The following is a 17,361-nucleotide window of genomic DNA, read 5'->3' on the forward strand; positions in this document are numbered from 1 at the left end:
TTACATTGGAATAGCTGCACTTAAAGTACAAATTTACACGGTAATAGGGCAATCAAAGCCATATGTAATTTCAAATGACTTACTCGGGACTTTGGAATGTATTATAGGGCTTGCAGCAGATTCACAATCCCCATTATACTTTGTATTTACAAAAAGAAGATTGTGGGCAGAAGAAGTCAGAGATTACAAGCAGGAGAAAGATTCCAATACTCCCTTTCTGGCTTGAAGATGGGCGGGTGGTGTGTCGAGGAATGCAAGCAGCTTGTAGATGCACAGAGCAATCCTTGACTGGCAGCCAGCAAGTAATCAGGGACCTCAGTCCTACAATCATGGGAACTGAACTCTGCCAACAATAAGAATGAAATTAAGAGGTGGATTTTTCCCCCAGAAAAATCCAGATGACAACTCAACTCAGTCTGCACCTTGATTTCAGCCTTGTGATACTCTGAACAGAGAACCCAGCCATGCCACACTGGATGTTGATTTACAGAATGGTGCTAGCTGTGGTCCTTTTGTTCCATTACTGCCCAGAGAGCCAAACTGTTCATTTAAGAATCTTGTCAATTCACAACCCTGGGAAACAGAGAGTCCTCATCATGTCAATGTTAGAGGAAGCAAACAAGAGATTAGGGTCTGCCTCTGAGGCTATACAATTTTTTATCTATTTGAATAATGAAATACTGACACATTTTCATTAAGTTTGTGAGCTGATTTGGTGCTTTAAGTATAAAATTGAAGTTGATGGGGAAGAAATAAAATGGAATAGGAGTTGCATAAGAGAACCAAGGAGAAAAAAACACACAGAAAACAATAGAAACGAAAGACAGGGATTAGGCTTTGAGTAAGTGTGACTGAAAGGCTCTGAAGATGAACCATGTTTTTATTGTCTTAAGAAACTACTGGTGCTACTTCCTTTGAAAGTCAGTCGTGCTATTATTGTACTATTATTGGAAGTTTAATATTTAAAATAGTTTGTGGCATAAGCAAACTGTAATTCTTTACTCACTAACAACAAGACTCTACGTCTAATTCTAATATTTTCAAAGTTAGAGAAAAGAAATTTGAAATAGTAGCTTGAACCATTGAAACTTTGAATACATAACAAGTTACGACCTACAAAAATGACAGTCTCATATGGTTCAATCTAATAGACTGTTAGGAGAATATTAAAAACATGACATGACTATAGCCACATAATCTTGGTGAAGAGAAGCCTGAATAGTGATTGAACAACTGGTAGGTCTCTTCACTGAGGACATTAAAGGAAAAATTGGGCTTAGCCTTTAAAGAAAGGACATTTACAATTTACATTTATAATAAAGAATATTGGAGAGAGGGATGCTATTTACTGTAATTGGCTACCTTTCTTGAAGCTTTTGAGCAAGATCGAATATTTCTGTATGGCAACAGAATATTTTAAAGTAAAGAATATTAATTCTTAGCTAAAGAAATAAGATTATACGGTTTGTGCATACATTAAATGACAGCATAACAAGATAAACCAGAACATTTTACCCCATAGAAAGAAGGTACTATATCTCAGAGAACTCTTCCTATGTCCTGTTGACCAAAAAAATAATGCAGGAGGCTGTAAATAAGAAAACAGTTTATTTGGGGTGTAAATAATTGCAGTTCAGAAGGCACAGATTCAGGTAACCCTGAAAGAGTGTTCCAGGGAAGAGAAATAATCAGGGGCTTATAAAGACAAAATGCCACAAGGTTGTTAAAAGTTGCCTGGTGAGAATTGTGTTTGTCTCCAAAGTGAGTCAGGAAATATTTGTCCTTAAGGATCACAAGTTATTTTAGGGTAGGGGTCTGATAAGTATGTAGGCTGTTCCAAGGTATTTTAGAGTAAGGGTCCAATAAGTATCTTGAGTTTCTGGCAGATGTTTTGGATGACATCATCAGGACAGTAATTGGTCAAAAGGTCCATCCAGGCTGAGGCATACATAAGTCACACATTATTAAAGGCCTCCTGGCTCCATTTTAGAGATTCTTTTAGCAACACCAACTCCATTTTTATTTTCCTTCCACAGTCCTTTTGTATCTCTGCCCCATTTTTTATTGTCCCAGCCTAGCCTTCATGGTAAGTCGTTTCAGAGACGTTCAAAAATCAACGTAGAATCCTTTGTTCCCCTGGCATTTTGTTATACCAGCAATGATAATCCCCTGTCTTGGGTTAATCCTATGGTTTCCATCATTCTCATACCCAATGACGGTTGATTGTACTCATTTAAAATCATGCTAACTAAATTCAACCAGGCTTAAATTAGTTAGCAATCTTTTCTTCATTATTTTCCCTAGAGTCTACTTTAAATAATTTTCACATTCCTCAAATTCCTAGTATGTCTTCTACACCCAAACCCAGAGGCTATTTCACTGAAAAGGTTTAAGTCATTAATAAGCTTGATTGACTTCCTCTCTTTTCTAATCTGAAAAGTTTACCTTATTTCCTCCTATACACTTCTTCAGTTTTGTCACAAAGAAAGAAATACCCTGCTCCCATTTTCAAAACTAATCCCTTCACCTGTCCTAACAACCCCATTTTCACCGGCCTCTTCTCCCTCCTTATATATAAGGTATCTCTTGAATCTCAAGTCAATTCTTCCCTAGTGGCTTGATTCCAAGCTACTTCACTGTCCTAGTTTTACTCTGTCTGAATGGTATTCCTAGGCCTCCCTCACAGGCTTTACTCAATCATTTTGATTCTTCAATGAGAGATTTCTTAGGAGATTTCTTTTGTGTCATCATCTCTCCAAATTCCCCACCTTGGTGTCTTCACGTCTAGACACTCTATTTTATGTACTTCTGCCTAAGCTGCCATGGCCTTTACATTGAGCTTTGTTAAGGAAAGCAACTCTGCTACTGTCACCAAACCAGCCTGAACTAGGAGAAATGGAGAACCTAAAGTACCATCAACATGAGGTAGCTTCATATCTCTCAAACTGTAGTCTGGCCCCACTTTCTACATAGCTTCAGAAAGCCTCATTTCAGACCAATACTTTTACAACCAGAGCAACATACTTGATAAAAATCCTCAAATTCTTACTGGTTTATGGTTAACCACAGGGAAAGTCCCATCATGCAGTTAGTTGGAAAAATATTTTACAATAATTATCTAGAGAAGTTCGTTTGAAATGATAATGGCCTAGATTAGACAATCTTGGAGTATTTTATTGAAAATTCTTGTGGCTAAGATGGTCCGTTAGATATTCTTGCTTGAAGTTTGTTCCCTGGTGAAAATGCCTTGGGTCACTTCCCAAGAGACCTTGATTGTACACTTGAGCTGACCAACAATGAGAAGACATCTCATTCTAAAGCTAGATCCTCAGGAGTCTTCTCTGTGGAACAAGCCAGGTTTCTTCCCCAGTCACCCCTGAGGTCCACTCAACTTCTCATCTTCCAGGAAGCCATTCAGAACCAAGGAAGGTTTTCTTCCTCTTTGGAGAAAATTTCTTAAAAATGAAAGAGTGTGAAGTAAAGGAATAGGGCTCCAAAAGTCAAGTGAAAGAATCACAGGACTCTCTTAGGGAATAAGGAATGAATATTCCATAAAAACACTAAATTATATTACAAAAGAAGTGCCATGGCTCTAAGGAAAGAATAGAACTGCTTTCTACCTCTTACCTTCAGCAAGCCTGTTATGTGCCTTTAAGTTTTTCTTCCTTGTAATATTGTAGATGCAGTTAAACAACATGGTTTCTTGGATTTCCTCTAGAGCTAATATAATACATAAATTTACTCTGTAGTAAAATATTCTAATATTATAATGCAATATATTTTTTAAAATCTATTTATTTATTTATTTATTATTTTTGGCTGCATTGGGTCTTCGTTGCTCTGCACAGGCTTTCTCTAGTTGCAGCAAGTGGGGCCTACTCTTTGTTGCAGTGCGTGGGCTTCTCATTGTGGTGGCTTCTCTTGTCGCAGAGCATGGGCTCTAGGTGAGTGGGCTTCAGTAGTTCTGACAGGCAGACTCAGTATTTGTGGCTCATGGGCTCTAGAGCACAGTCTCAGTAGTTGTGGCGCACGGGCTTAGCTGATCCACGGCATGTGGGATCTTCCCGGATCAGGGCTTGAACCCATGTCCCCTGCATTGGCAGGCGGATTCTTAACCACTGAGCTACCAGGGAAGTCCTATAATGCAATATTAAAAGGAAAAGTTCTTAAGTGTATTCTACATATATGGACATGTTCAACATGAAAGTATACTAACATAAACAGGGTGGAATATTTCTCAGTAGCATTATTAAGCACAAGAGCATTATAGAAGATTGTCTGCTCTTCTAAGAGTTTAGGTAAGACTGGGAGCTATAGAGCTACCTGCCGTGCTTCTCACATTTCTAGGGAAATAAAAAGTCTGATGGTAAGAAAAACAGTGGCCAAAGCAAAAAATATGACAATAATTCAGTTTTATTTTTTAAGTCTTTCCACTTTACATTTCTAAAGTTGACAGGTCTATTTCTGTAATTCCCAGAGTATGACTGGAATTGCAAAATTAGTGTAACCCTGAAATTAATGAAGAAAAAGAAGGGGGTGGCAGTAATAATAGTAGAAGTAGGAGTAGGAGAGAGGGAAGGGAACAAAAGAGAATGGGGAGCAGAAGAAAGGGTGGGGGAGGAGGAAGAGATTAAGAAGTAAATGGGAAAGTAAAGGTTCTTTTGTTTGTTCTTCTGGCACACTTCCAGAGGTAGGTTCAGATGACAAATAAGAGAGTGACAGCCAGCCCTCTGCTCTAGCTAACCATTATGTAGATTCAGAATTGTTTTCCAGGTGCTACCAATTGGCTTCCAGCTCTAGTTAACAAGCTTGTGTATGCTGGGAACAAAACTTGAGCATTCTGAAGGTGTCAGAACCGCTTCTCTATAATCACTTGTTTCGGAGGTTAGAAATATTAGTATGGGCAAACACTCTTGATGGAATTCTGCACCAAGCATTGTTAGAATTATACAAATATGGCAGGTACAGAGTCCATTCTATGAGATCGTGATCTACTACCAAAGGTGAGAAAAGCATGAACACAAATCCATGTCATAAATACATTATGTTGACAGCTACATATATCCAATAGAAATGGTACAATAGGAAAAAAATAATTAACTGCTGGACAAAAGTAGAAATTCTAAAGGTAGGAAGCAGAAAAGACCAAAATTAAAAATCAGGGTAATGGGCAAAACTACAACTAGCAGACAGTTATCTGAAAATAAACCGAAAAACTTCTTGGAAGAAATGTGGCTCAAGCAGAAATTTGAGAAGGTAGAATATGATGTGGAGTAGGCATTCCAATGAGGATACATTACATTTATAAGGAATTAGGAAAAAAGGGAAAAGGAAAATAGGAAACAGTAAATTCTATCACTATTTCTAGTAACAGAGATAAGCAAATTGGACAATGAGTCAGTATGCCCCCGAGATATATGACGCCCTGTCACTCTTGTTCTGAGACTTGTTAGCACCTATTACTCTAAAAATAAGTTTATTGTCCAATCGGTAAACTAAGATAGATATGTGTTTTTGATTCAAAGTTTCTCAGAATTCAAATATTTTTCATAACAAATATTCATGGTCAATCTCTTAAAGGAAACTATGGTATATTAAGAATACTTAACCAGGATGTTGGATCTAGCTATTAGCTTATAAAAGCCATCTGTTAACATAGAAAACAAATTTATGGTAACCAAAGGGGAAGGAGGGGAGGATAAATTAGGAGTTTGGGATTAACAGATACACACTACTATATATAAAATAGATAATCAACAAGGACCTACTGTGTAGCACACGGAACTAAATTCAGTATCTTGTAATAACCTATAACGGAAAAGAATCTGAAAAAGAATATATATATATGTATGTGTGTGTGTATATATATATATTATATATATCCCTGAATCACTTTACTATACACCTGCAACTAACAACACGGTAAATCAACCATACTTCAATTTTTTTAAAAAAAGCCTACTGTTGAAGTTTCATGAATTTGAAGGTCAGTTGTTACACACAACCAATATAAAAATTAAAACATATAAAATTACAAGTAAATAAATTATATTAAAAACTAAGGTAATGAATACTCAAAATTCATCACTTTCTAATTATCTTATGAAGGGTGGGAGAATATGCACCTCAAAATACGCCTCTTTGGTGTGTTGATTATTTTGAGCTGTAGGCTCTAGAAAAACAGCAAATGCAGGGAGAGGCTTTCTCTGAACTCCCCTTATTTGCCAAAAGACAGGGCCTCCAAAAGGGACTCAGTTGTCACAGACCACCCTCCCCGGGAGCTTCATCAACTAGGAAGGAGGGACTCTTCTCACAGGAGACAACAGAGGTCAACACCACACCACGTCAAACTTTGTCACAAACTCTCATACCTCCCACCCATTCTTCTAAGGGCCTGTTCATCTTTCCTAACAATCATTTCCTCTCCCCTAAGAGGCCTACATCCCCTCTCCACTTTCCCTTCTGAGATGGCATTTAAACCTAAATGCTAAGCCATTTCGGGGAGTGACTCATTTTTCCCTGAGTATCTCCCATGTATTCCTGAGGTATCCATGTTAATAAACTTCTGTGTGTTTTCCTCTTGTTAATCTGTGTGGTAAAGCTCATAAGGTAGAGGGAAATGCGTTTTTCCTCCCATTCAGTTCTGATCTTGAAGTTATTGATGTCTGTTATCTATATGGTAGAAATACTATACAATGGGACGCTACACTGTGTCTCTTCCCAACAAATGCTATGAATCAGACTTTTAATTTTTCCAAGAGAGCCACCTGTTAACCATTTACCAGTTCACTACTGCCCATGGAAAAACGATCTTCTCTGAACAACAGGCAGGACCAGCGTCCTCAGAACACACTTTCAGAAATGCTGACCTACAGAAAAAGGTCCATTCCAGTTCTCTCTCCTAACAGTTCCTATATTTATCCTTTGCCACAGCACTAGCCAACTTACCTGTTTTCCACAACTCCTACTGATTTCTATAAGTCTCAGCTCAGACACTGTCCTTTTTGTGGAACATTCTCTGATCTCTCTCTGCAGAAGAAAATAGACCCTAACTGTCTTCACTAAAGCTTGAATGTGCCACATTGTCCTAGCTATGATTCAGTAATTAATTCAACAAATATGTGTTCTCCCCCTATTATGTGTCAGGCATTGTGCTGGGTGGTGGGAATAAGATTGAACTGACAGCCATCGTCCATTCCCCAGTGAGGGAGATAAAACTGAACACTAAATCAATTACTTATCATTTTGACAAGTGCTCAGAAGTATAATTGTCTAATGTCTATTTAATCCACAAATCTGTGATTCCTTGCAATGTTAAAGGCTCATTTCTGTCATCTCTCTCCTTTTACTATCAAGCGCCTCACAGAACATAAATGTTGGATAAATTTACTGTGATACGGAAAAAAATAAGTCTTACTTCCAGGTTGTTTGTATTTACTGATAAATATTAAAGGAATGTGAAATAGGTAGGTAGGTAGATAGATAGATAGGTGGGTAACAGATCAAGAATTCATGAGGAAGAGAACTCTTACTGCTCAGTGTAACTGAACTCACAGGAGGAAAGATTATGGGAAAAAATGGTAGGGCATTTAGAGAAGTAAGAGTAGTAGAGATGAAATGGAGTTAAGACTAGATTGTGATTGTGGAAGGAAAAAGAAAAATCTAGACAATATCTGCATGAAGAATGAGTTGGACACGATGACGGAGGAGAAGGTAAGAACAGTGATATGAGATGGAGCTGCCGCTAATAGACCAGAATATCATGACCTTGGAGCAATGGTTTCAGCCTTTGCAGTAATGCAGTCATAGTCACTGCTGTTGTCACCTACAAAGAGAGTTTTGAGGGCATTTGCACTGCAATGTGCATGTAAGACATCTTGGGGCTGAAAGAAAAATTAACTTGGGAATCAGTCAACCTGTCCCTGACCACCAACCAGCTAGACCACCATTCAATTCCTTGCATCCTCCAAATAACAAGTTGTTATATTTTCCCCTGTGCATAATGATAAGAATTCCCTAGCTTTCCAAAGACAGACAAGTTCCAAGTGTCCTGTTGGCAAATTCCCACTGAGAATAATATAAGCATTCAGAAACTTTAAGGAAACTCCCTGATTTGCTGCCAGAATATTTTTTTTTCCCAAAAAAGTGATAAAGAGCTCCTGAAATGACTTTATGATTTCAACATGATGCACTTAATTGAGTTTGCAACCGAAAACACGAGCTTTACATATTGGGATCCCAAGCAAATTTGTCTTCTCAGGAACATTTTTTTTAAAAAGCATTAGCATATTGTGAGAAGTGAGAGCACCCACATGTCTGCAAAACAAATGATTCAACCATTCCTCAGGAGTTCTCACAAAGGACATGTAGGCTTATCACATGAAATAAGAACAAATGAAGAGACTTAAATGTATTAGAATTCCAGACACATTCAGATATAGTGATGTCAGGGGCTGCCCTCTCATATTTATTCACAGATTGGCTTTGAGGCTATTTGTTTTGAAATCCTATAACTATTAGTGCTTGGAAATTACACTGGGAAAAGGCTTTTCTTAATACATGTGACATTTAATCCTAGAATACTAGGATTATATACATAGGTATTCAACTCTGTTAGGGCCTTGGAAATTATGTATTCTAATTTTGTTAATTTGTTTGTTGTCAGCCATTTTTGATCACAGACTTCTTTGGAAATCTGATATTATCTCTCAACTCTCTGCTTAGAAAGCTGCACGTAGTCCACATGTTTGTCATACAGCAGTTTAGATTTGTCAACTCCCTGAAAGCTCTTCATAAATGATGCAACTGCTAGGGTGGGAAGGGAGGGATCCATGGACCTCAGGTGAGCCATCTCTGATTTGGCCCAAGCAACTTACCCGCAAAGGAAGAAATGAAACCTAGAGAGGCTGAAACAGAGGTCACCCAGCAAAAGGGCAGCAGAGACACCATGGAAATGGAACTTCCTCACTAACTCATGACCCCACACATTCCTACTACCTACTGGGAATTTATTTATTTATTCATTTATTTATTTATTTGGTGGGTGGAGTAGCAAAGAATAGCTTTGTTTCTTCACCAGGAAAAGGGGGACACAGCAGGCTCAGGACCCTCAAAACTGTGTGTCTCAACCTAGAGGAATTCGGTGAGAAGTTTTATAGCAATGGTTCAAGGATGGGGTGTTGATAAGGATCAGCGTGTGTGCAGGGCCTGCACTCCTTTAATCTCGCCTCCTGTGGTCTGATGAGTTTCTGTGCTTCCTTTAATCTGCTTGAAGAATGCTAACATCTTCCATTTGTTGGGGGTTTTAGTTTCGTAAAGAGCTCAAGGATATTGTTATATATATCCCTCGAGGCAGAACCAGGACCCTGTCCCAAGGCTGCGCTATTGTTTCTTGGCTGCTCCTCCCCTGTCTCTGCATCCCTTCCATTCCCTGATTAGCAACTGTCCGAATCTGCCCTGTGGGCCTACTGGGAATTTAAATAACCACAAACAAGGAGGTGAAAGACTTGTACACAGAAAACTATAAAACATTGATGAAAGAAATCAAAGATGACATAAACGGTTGGAGAAATGTACCATGTTCTTGGATTGGAAGAATCAATATTGTGAAAATGACTATACCACCCAAAACAATTTACAGATTCAATGCAATCCCTATCAAACTACCAATGGCATTCTTCACAGAATTAGAACAAAAAATTTTACAATTTGTATGGAAACACGAAAGACCCTGAATAGCCAAAGCAATCTTGAGAAAGAAAAACAGAGTTGGATGAATCAGGCTTCCCGACTTCAAACTATACCACAAAGCTACAGTAATCATGACAGTATAGAACTGGCACAAAAACAGAAATATAGATCAATGGTACAGGATAGAATGCCCAGCGATAAACCCATACACATATGGGCACCTAATTTATGAGAGAGGAGGCAAGACTATACAATGGAGAAAAGACAGCCTCTTCAATAAGTGCTGCTGGGAAAACTGAACAACTACATGTAAAAGAATGAAATTAGAATACTCCCTAATACCATACACAAAAATAAACTCTAAATGGATTAAAGACCTAAATGTAAGGCCACACACTATAAAACTCTTAGAGGAAAACATAGGCAGAACACTCTATGACCGTAAATCACAGCAAGATCCTTTTTGACCCACCTCCTAGAGAAATGGAAATAAAAACAAAAAAAAAGCAAATGGGACTTAATGAAACTTAAAAGCTTTTGCAAAGGAAACCATAAACAAGACGAAAAGACAGCCCTCAGAATGGGAGAAAATATTTGCTAATGAAACAACAGAAAAAGGATTAATCTCCAAAATATACAATCAACTCATGGAGCTCAATATCAAAAAAACAAACAATCCAGTTAAAAAATGGGTGGAAGACCTAAATAGACATTTCACGTAGGAAGACATACAGATGGCCAAGAGGCACATGACAAGATGTTCAACATCACTACTTATTAGAGAAACGCAAATCAAAACTACAGTGAGGTATCACCTCACACCAGTCAGAATGGCCATCAGCAAAAAAATCTACGAACAATAAATACTGGAGAGGGTGTGGTGAAAAGGGAACCCTCTTGCACTGTTGGTGGGAATGTAAATTGATACAACCACTATGGAAAACAGTATGGAGGTTCCTTAAAAAACTAAAAATAAAACTACCATATCACTCAGCAATCCCACTACTGGGCGTATACCCTGAGAAAACCATAATTCAAAAAGAGACATGTACCACAATGTTCATTGCAGCACTATTTACAATAGCCAGGACATGGAAGCAACCTAAGTGTCCATCGACAGATGAATGGATAAAGAAGATGTGGCACATATATGCAATGGAATATTACTCAGCCATGAAAAGATACGAAATTGAGTTATTTGTAGTGAGGTGGATGGACCTAGAGTCTGTCCTACAGAGTGAAGTAAGTCAGAAAGAGAAAAACAAATACCATATGCTAAGGCATATATATGGAATCTAAAAAAAAAAAAATGGTACTGATGAACCTAGTGGCAGGGCAGGAATAAAGAGGCAGACATAGAGAATGGACCTGAGGACATGGGGTGGGAGGTCAAAGGTGGGGCGAAATGAGAGTAGCATCGACATATATACACTACGGAATGTAAACAATAGTCGGCTGGTGGGAAGCAGCAGCATAGCACAGGGAGATCGGCTCAGTGCTTCGCAATGACCTAGAGGGGTGCAATAGAGAGGGTGGGAGGGGGACACAAGAGGGAGCGGATATGGGGACATGCGTATACATATGGCTGATTCACTTTGTTGTGCAACAGAAACTAACACAGTAATGTAAAGCAATTATACTCCAATAAAGATCTATTAAAATTTTTAAAAAATAATAAATAAATAAAATCACAAAATTAAAAAAATATCTATGGCATATAATCGAAAGCATATAACTTCAGGGGGAAATGTCCTCAGAAAACAACAATAATAACTTGTGTTTTGCAGAGCCTTACAACCTAGTGTTTCAACTGTGAAGTAACAAGTTTGGTACAAATAAGTTCGCCCTTATTCTCATGTTCACTGGAAATGTGAATAAGACACTACACTTACTTAAAGTCTCAAGGTGTGCCCCGATGTTCTCCTATGAAAGCCATCCATCTCTGCTGCTGCACCCTCCCCTCCTCCTTTGGCTCCAGACTCTCATGGGCAGGCATCTGAAACTGAGATGCCTTATCCCTGCTGCTGCTGCTTCTGCTTCCTGCTCATACCATCTCCCCACCAAAGTGGTCATCAACGTCCCATGCTGGGGTGTGACTGGCACCATTTTTACTGAGACCCCAAAAGATGACCCAGTGTCACATTACCCCACTCTAGATTCACCCCATTGAAGGACACACCACACCCCCTTTTATTCATCCCAAAGCAAGGCTACTTGGCATTCCTAATGTCCCAGAGATTTTTCTATTTCTGGTAGCTGGTGCATACTTGGTGCCAAATAAATGCTGACGGAAATGCATTATGAAGAGCACTGATGTTGCAATATGATTATTGTTTCAATGTGGGAGTATAATCCCTGGACTATGTTGCCAGTAAACACATTGAGTCTGGATCATACTGGTGAAATAAATACAAAAATATCAGACTCTAAAATAGATTTATCTAAAATGATAATTGAATGTGTCAGCTTATAAAAATATTTTTCATCTCTTAAATTGCAATTTCTGAGAAAGTTCTTTGAGAAACTCTGTTGAATACATATAATTATTTAAATTCTGAACTTGGCTTCATGCTAGTAATACAGTAATAGATATTTTTGCTCTGATTGGGGATCTTTTGGACCAAAAGATATTAAACTGGAAAAACGGGATATTTCACAATGAAAATCAGTGTATGAGCTTAAGAAAGACATGGGGAAAGTCAGTTGCAAACGGATTTAGAGACGATATTCACAGTTAGGGTTTCCTTTCCTTACAAGTTTCATAATTGAGGTAATCACACTTAATCCAGAGAAAGAACTGGAAGTTTTTACTATTCCAGTTTATTTCTCCAAGGTCTTAAAATATTTTACTCATTTATGGAACAAATATAAACAAAAGTATGTGTTAGATGCTGCTGTTCACAGAGAATACAGTACTGGAGAGGTAAAAATGCAAACCACACTTCCGGGCAACCTGCGGTCATGTGAGGAATACAAATAGACAATTACCTGGTGACAAATGCTAAGACTGGGGCCTTATTCTTCCAGAAGGAAGTGCCAACTAAGAATGAAAAATAATAGACTTTAGGCAAAGGAAGAAGATGCTTAAAGTAGATAGTGTAGTGTGTGTACAAAGACCCAGAACTGAGAATGAAGATTTGAAGAAGTAAAATCTCTTCTATTTCAGGAGAAGCCCCCATGAGTAAAATAGTGAAAAGAGGTGGTACCCAACCTCCCACTACAGAATCCAAAGGGAGAAGACACTTCACACACTGATGATTGGGACCCAGGCACAAGGGTCCCAATCAGTGGACTGTCTTACCTACTAGTTTTAATTTGGACCAAATGAGACAATGAGTAAGGGATGATTAGGATTAATGGTGCAAAAATTAGACCCAATGGCACCAGCCACAACCAAGCAGTGGCCGCTGTCCCAGCAGCTCTGGTCTGTAATTCCAAAACAGACTCACCTGCAGCTTTGATTCCATCTGTCAGGCTCTCTTCAATTCTCTGAACCCCTTGCATTATTCCAGAAAGTCCCATTTTTGCCATAACACGGAGATTTGATTTCTCTTATAAGCAAAAATCCTAATACAAATATGAATAATAGGAAGAGGGGTTCAAGAAATGAAAACATGGGGAATCTAGGATTTACTATCCAATTGAGGGGAGAATATAGAGAGGCAGTCTCCTTAATATTCCTGAATGGGAATCTGGCAGCCCATGGGAAACAGTGGTGAAACAGCTAAATAAATGGATCTATACCTTTCTTGATAGCTTCCATTCATTCCTGAAAACTTTGCCACTAAATATAAAGTCCTTAAATGTTTTTAATTGTTATGAATTTCAATGGAACAAATTATGATTTATTTCATCCCAAACTAAGACACCCGAACAATTTTCACTTGATAGAAAGATGTATCAATTGCACAATGAAAACAAGTTTACATAATGATAAAAATTGAAAGTAGTTTATTTAAAAATTAGTGCAATGAAGATTTAATATCCTCACTACAAAAGGAAGAGCAGACTAGGACGTGGATGGTAAGTAGTGGAGGAAGGGTTTGAGGCAGCCATTCTTTGGAAGGTACACTCTTCTTTTGCGCCATTTTATTCACTAGTTTTCAATGTCAAACTGCCCTGCAAAATTATGTTATACTATAGAAACCACTTTAGAACAACAAAATTTTGTGCATGAGAGTTCTTTAAAGAACAGAAGGAGCACCTGCACAGAACAGACTCACGAGTCACCCCCTTTCCCTTGGCGTATGTTCACAAAGAACAATTCTGAATTCTTCTAAATGTTGTTCTATATAATATTCTATACAATATTCTCAGACACTCAACTCTTGTGTCAGTCTATGGATGAGTATATCTTTGAAAATATAATGTGGAAATATTCCTTCTTGTAGTATATATCTTTAGCACATTTGGGGGAAAAATAGTCATTGCACTAAAAAAGAAAGAAGTCATTCACAAAGAGGTCAACTTTTTAAGAGATGGTATAAAAAAAAGTTATAAACAAACAGTTGTTAGGAGGAAAATCTGTAAGCCTGTGGTGTTCTAGGATGAAGTACCTTCTGGGGTAAAGCTTTGGGGGATCGAATTGTTCAGCCCATAGAATCCATGAAGTGCATGCAGACTACAAAGACAGAGGGTAAGAAGGGTTAATCTATTGTCACTAGACAGTTTATTGAAAAGAAGAGGATTCTGAAACAGGACTTGGATCCTGTTGCTCCAGAGGAGAAGCTGAGACTTGAAGATGAGAGAACCTGGCATGGAGTTTTTGGGGCCCCCAGCAAGAGGTAGACCCACAAAGCTTCATGGATATACACAGAGATGCATGATAGGCTATTCACCAATGTCAGTGTTAGCTCAGGGTAAAGAGCTTTTGTATTATTTTTCCTTTCTACTTACATGTATCTGTAGTGATAATTTTTTTTACAATAAACTATATCACTCCTATAATGAAAAAAAAATCATAACCCTTTTCAATTCTGAAATAGAATGTAAACAGAAAGATATCCATTCACCGAAGAGTTTAAAAGCCTAAATTCTTGGCTCCCCTCAAAGACATTCAGAAACCCAGGGACTTTCTAAAACCATTCAAAATGATTCTTTAGCTCAGGCAGCTGCAGGGCTATAGAGGCCAAAGATTTATCCTGTGGGCTGTCAGGTCGTAATACCAGTTGAATTCCCTCAGCCAAGTCTCATAAAGATTGTCATGGCTGGGCTTCCCTAGCAGCACAGTGGTTAAGAATCCGCCTGCCAATGCAGGGGACATGGGTTTGAGTCCTGGTCCAGGAAGATGCCACATGCAGCAGAGCAACTAAGCCCGTCTGCCACAACTACTGAGCCTGTGCTCTAGGGCCCACAAGCCACAACTACTGAAGCCCGTGTGCCCTAGAGACCGTGATCCTCAACAAGAGAAGCCACCACAATGAGAAGCCCGCACACCACAATGCAGAGTAGCCCCCGTTCGCTGGAACTAGAGAAAGCCCGTGTGCAGCAACGAAGACCCATCTGTTTGCTTATACAACGTGTATAACCTGAATCTCACAGAGGAAACCTCAGGGAAACTCAAACTGATGGCCATTCTACAAATAATAGGTGCTCTTTGAAACTGCCAGCATTACGAGAGAAAAAGGAAGACTGCTGGGTGTTATTCCAGATAAAAGGACACTTAAGACACATGACAACTAAGTGTAATTCATAACTCTGGGTATCTTAGGCCAGGAAAAAACAGTTAGTTGTTATACGACATTGTGGGGATAGTGGATAAAATTCAAATACGGGCTCTGGACAGACAAGCACTCTTGTGTATCCTGGCAATAGGACACCTGTGATTAAAAAAGAAAATAGATTTTTAATATCCTAGAGGAAACTACAATGTAGGAAATCCAGGAATAGATAAGAGTAATTAACTCTGAAAAATTAAAAGGATGGACTGGGGTAGAGGAATAAAATCCCCAAATACTGTACATTTGATTTTGAAGTTTAGGTCTTTTCTTCTATTTCAATGAAAAAATCTCATAATGAGATTCAAAGATTGAGAAATCAAATCCTTGTTAATAGTCTTTGTTTTGAAAGTCTTTAAAGTTGGTTTTCGTATTGAACTGTCAGGAAGTTAACTAGCTACCCATCACCTTCAGACACAGTAGCTCTGTTTACACGGCCACTGCCAACACATGAGTCACAGGATCAGACCATAACATGCCCACAGCTTGTCTTATTATTTAATTCATCGCTTCAGGGAACACATGGGGAAAAATACACTCTCTACAGGCCAACCATTTTAACACAAACACAAAATTGCACAAAACAGAAAAAGTTGTATTTCTTAAGTAGTCTGACTAGCAAATTCAATGGTTCTATGCAAGTCTGGACCATGTTTTTGAAAGCAATGCTTTTGCAGAAATTTTGTTTCTCCTTCACGCGGAGCCTGAAAAAGCTGGCAAACTGCCAAACCAGAAGTTGTGAAGACTCGAAATGCAGCCTGAGTCATTTGTATTGATTGTAATCCATAGCGTGTGTGCACGTGGCCATGCTGGTGATTCATAGATAACACTGTGAATCATAATTAAAACTGGAAAAGTTGGCTTTGATAAAATATGATTTAATCAAATGCAAAAATCATATTTTAGCAACCTGGTATTGTCCTCTATTTAATGTGTTTCCTTCCTCTCCCTCCACTCCTTCCCCTCTTCCTCTCTCTCCTTTTTATTCTATCAGAGCTCACACTGGGGACTTCCCTGGTGGCGAAGTAGCTAAGAACCCGCCTTCCAGTGCAGGGGACACAGGATCGATCCCTGGTCGGGGAAGATCCCACATGCCACAGAGCAACTAAGCCTGCATGCCACAACTACGGAACTCACGCACCTACAGCCCGTGCTCTGCAGCCAGAGAAGCCACCGCAATGAGAAGCCCACACACCGCAATGAAGCATAGTCCTCACTCACCGCAGCTAGAGAAAGCCCACGTGCAGCAACGAAGACCCAACTTAGCCATAAATAAATAAATAAATGTATTTAAAAAAAAAAACAAAAACCAACTCACATTGGTTTCAGTTTTCAGCCAAAGTTTGAAGGTTAAATGTTACATACCTTGAGAAAAGCTTTTGCCATGTTACCAGTTATTTCAAGGCAATTTTAGATAAGAATCCAAAATTAAGTATGACCTATGGGTATTGTGACATTTACCTGGAAAAAAATGCAAACCTAGAAGTGTTTTGACAGGGCTCCCCACTTTATGAAAATCTAGACCCTTCTAATTTGTCAAGGAGGTGGAGGACTATTACAAGTGTTTGTCTAAATTACAGAAAGGACCAATTTAGTGGTCTTGCTAAAAAAGAAATGAAAATGTTATAATAAAGTCAAAACCCTTAATCATTCATTTTTTAAAAAATTAACTTCTCTCCTAAAATTAAAGTTGTTTTCCTTTCTTTTCTTCTCCAAAGATTGGGTTTAGTTGAGGTTCTGGAAAGAACTTTGCAGTTTACTTTAGGTTAAATAAGCTGAAAATTCACTAGATATCAGCATAAAATCTTTTAATGAAACATTTTGCATAGGAACATATTTTTAATTTCCATAAATCTAATCTACTAAAGTGTAAAAGCCAGCTCAGAGTTTTTCTTGGCAGATTCGTACAGAGAAAAAGGAAAGCAATGAGTTTGTTTTCTTGCGCCTGTATAAA

Source organism: Mesoplodon bidens (assembly GCF_964165515.1).
Source record: "Mesoplodon bidens genome assembly, chromosome: 6".
In the NCBI taxonomy this organism is placed as follows: Eukaryota; Metazoa; Chordata; class Mammalia; order Artiodactyla; family Ziphiidae; genus Mesoplodon; species Mesoplodon bidens.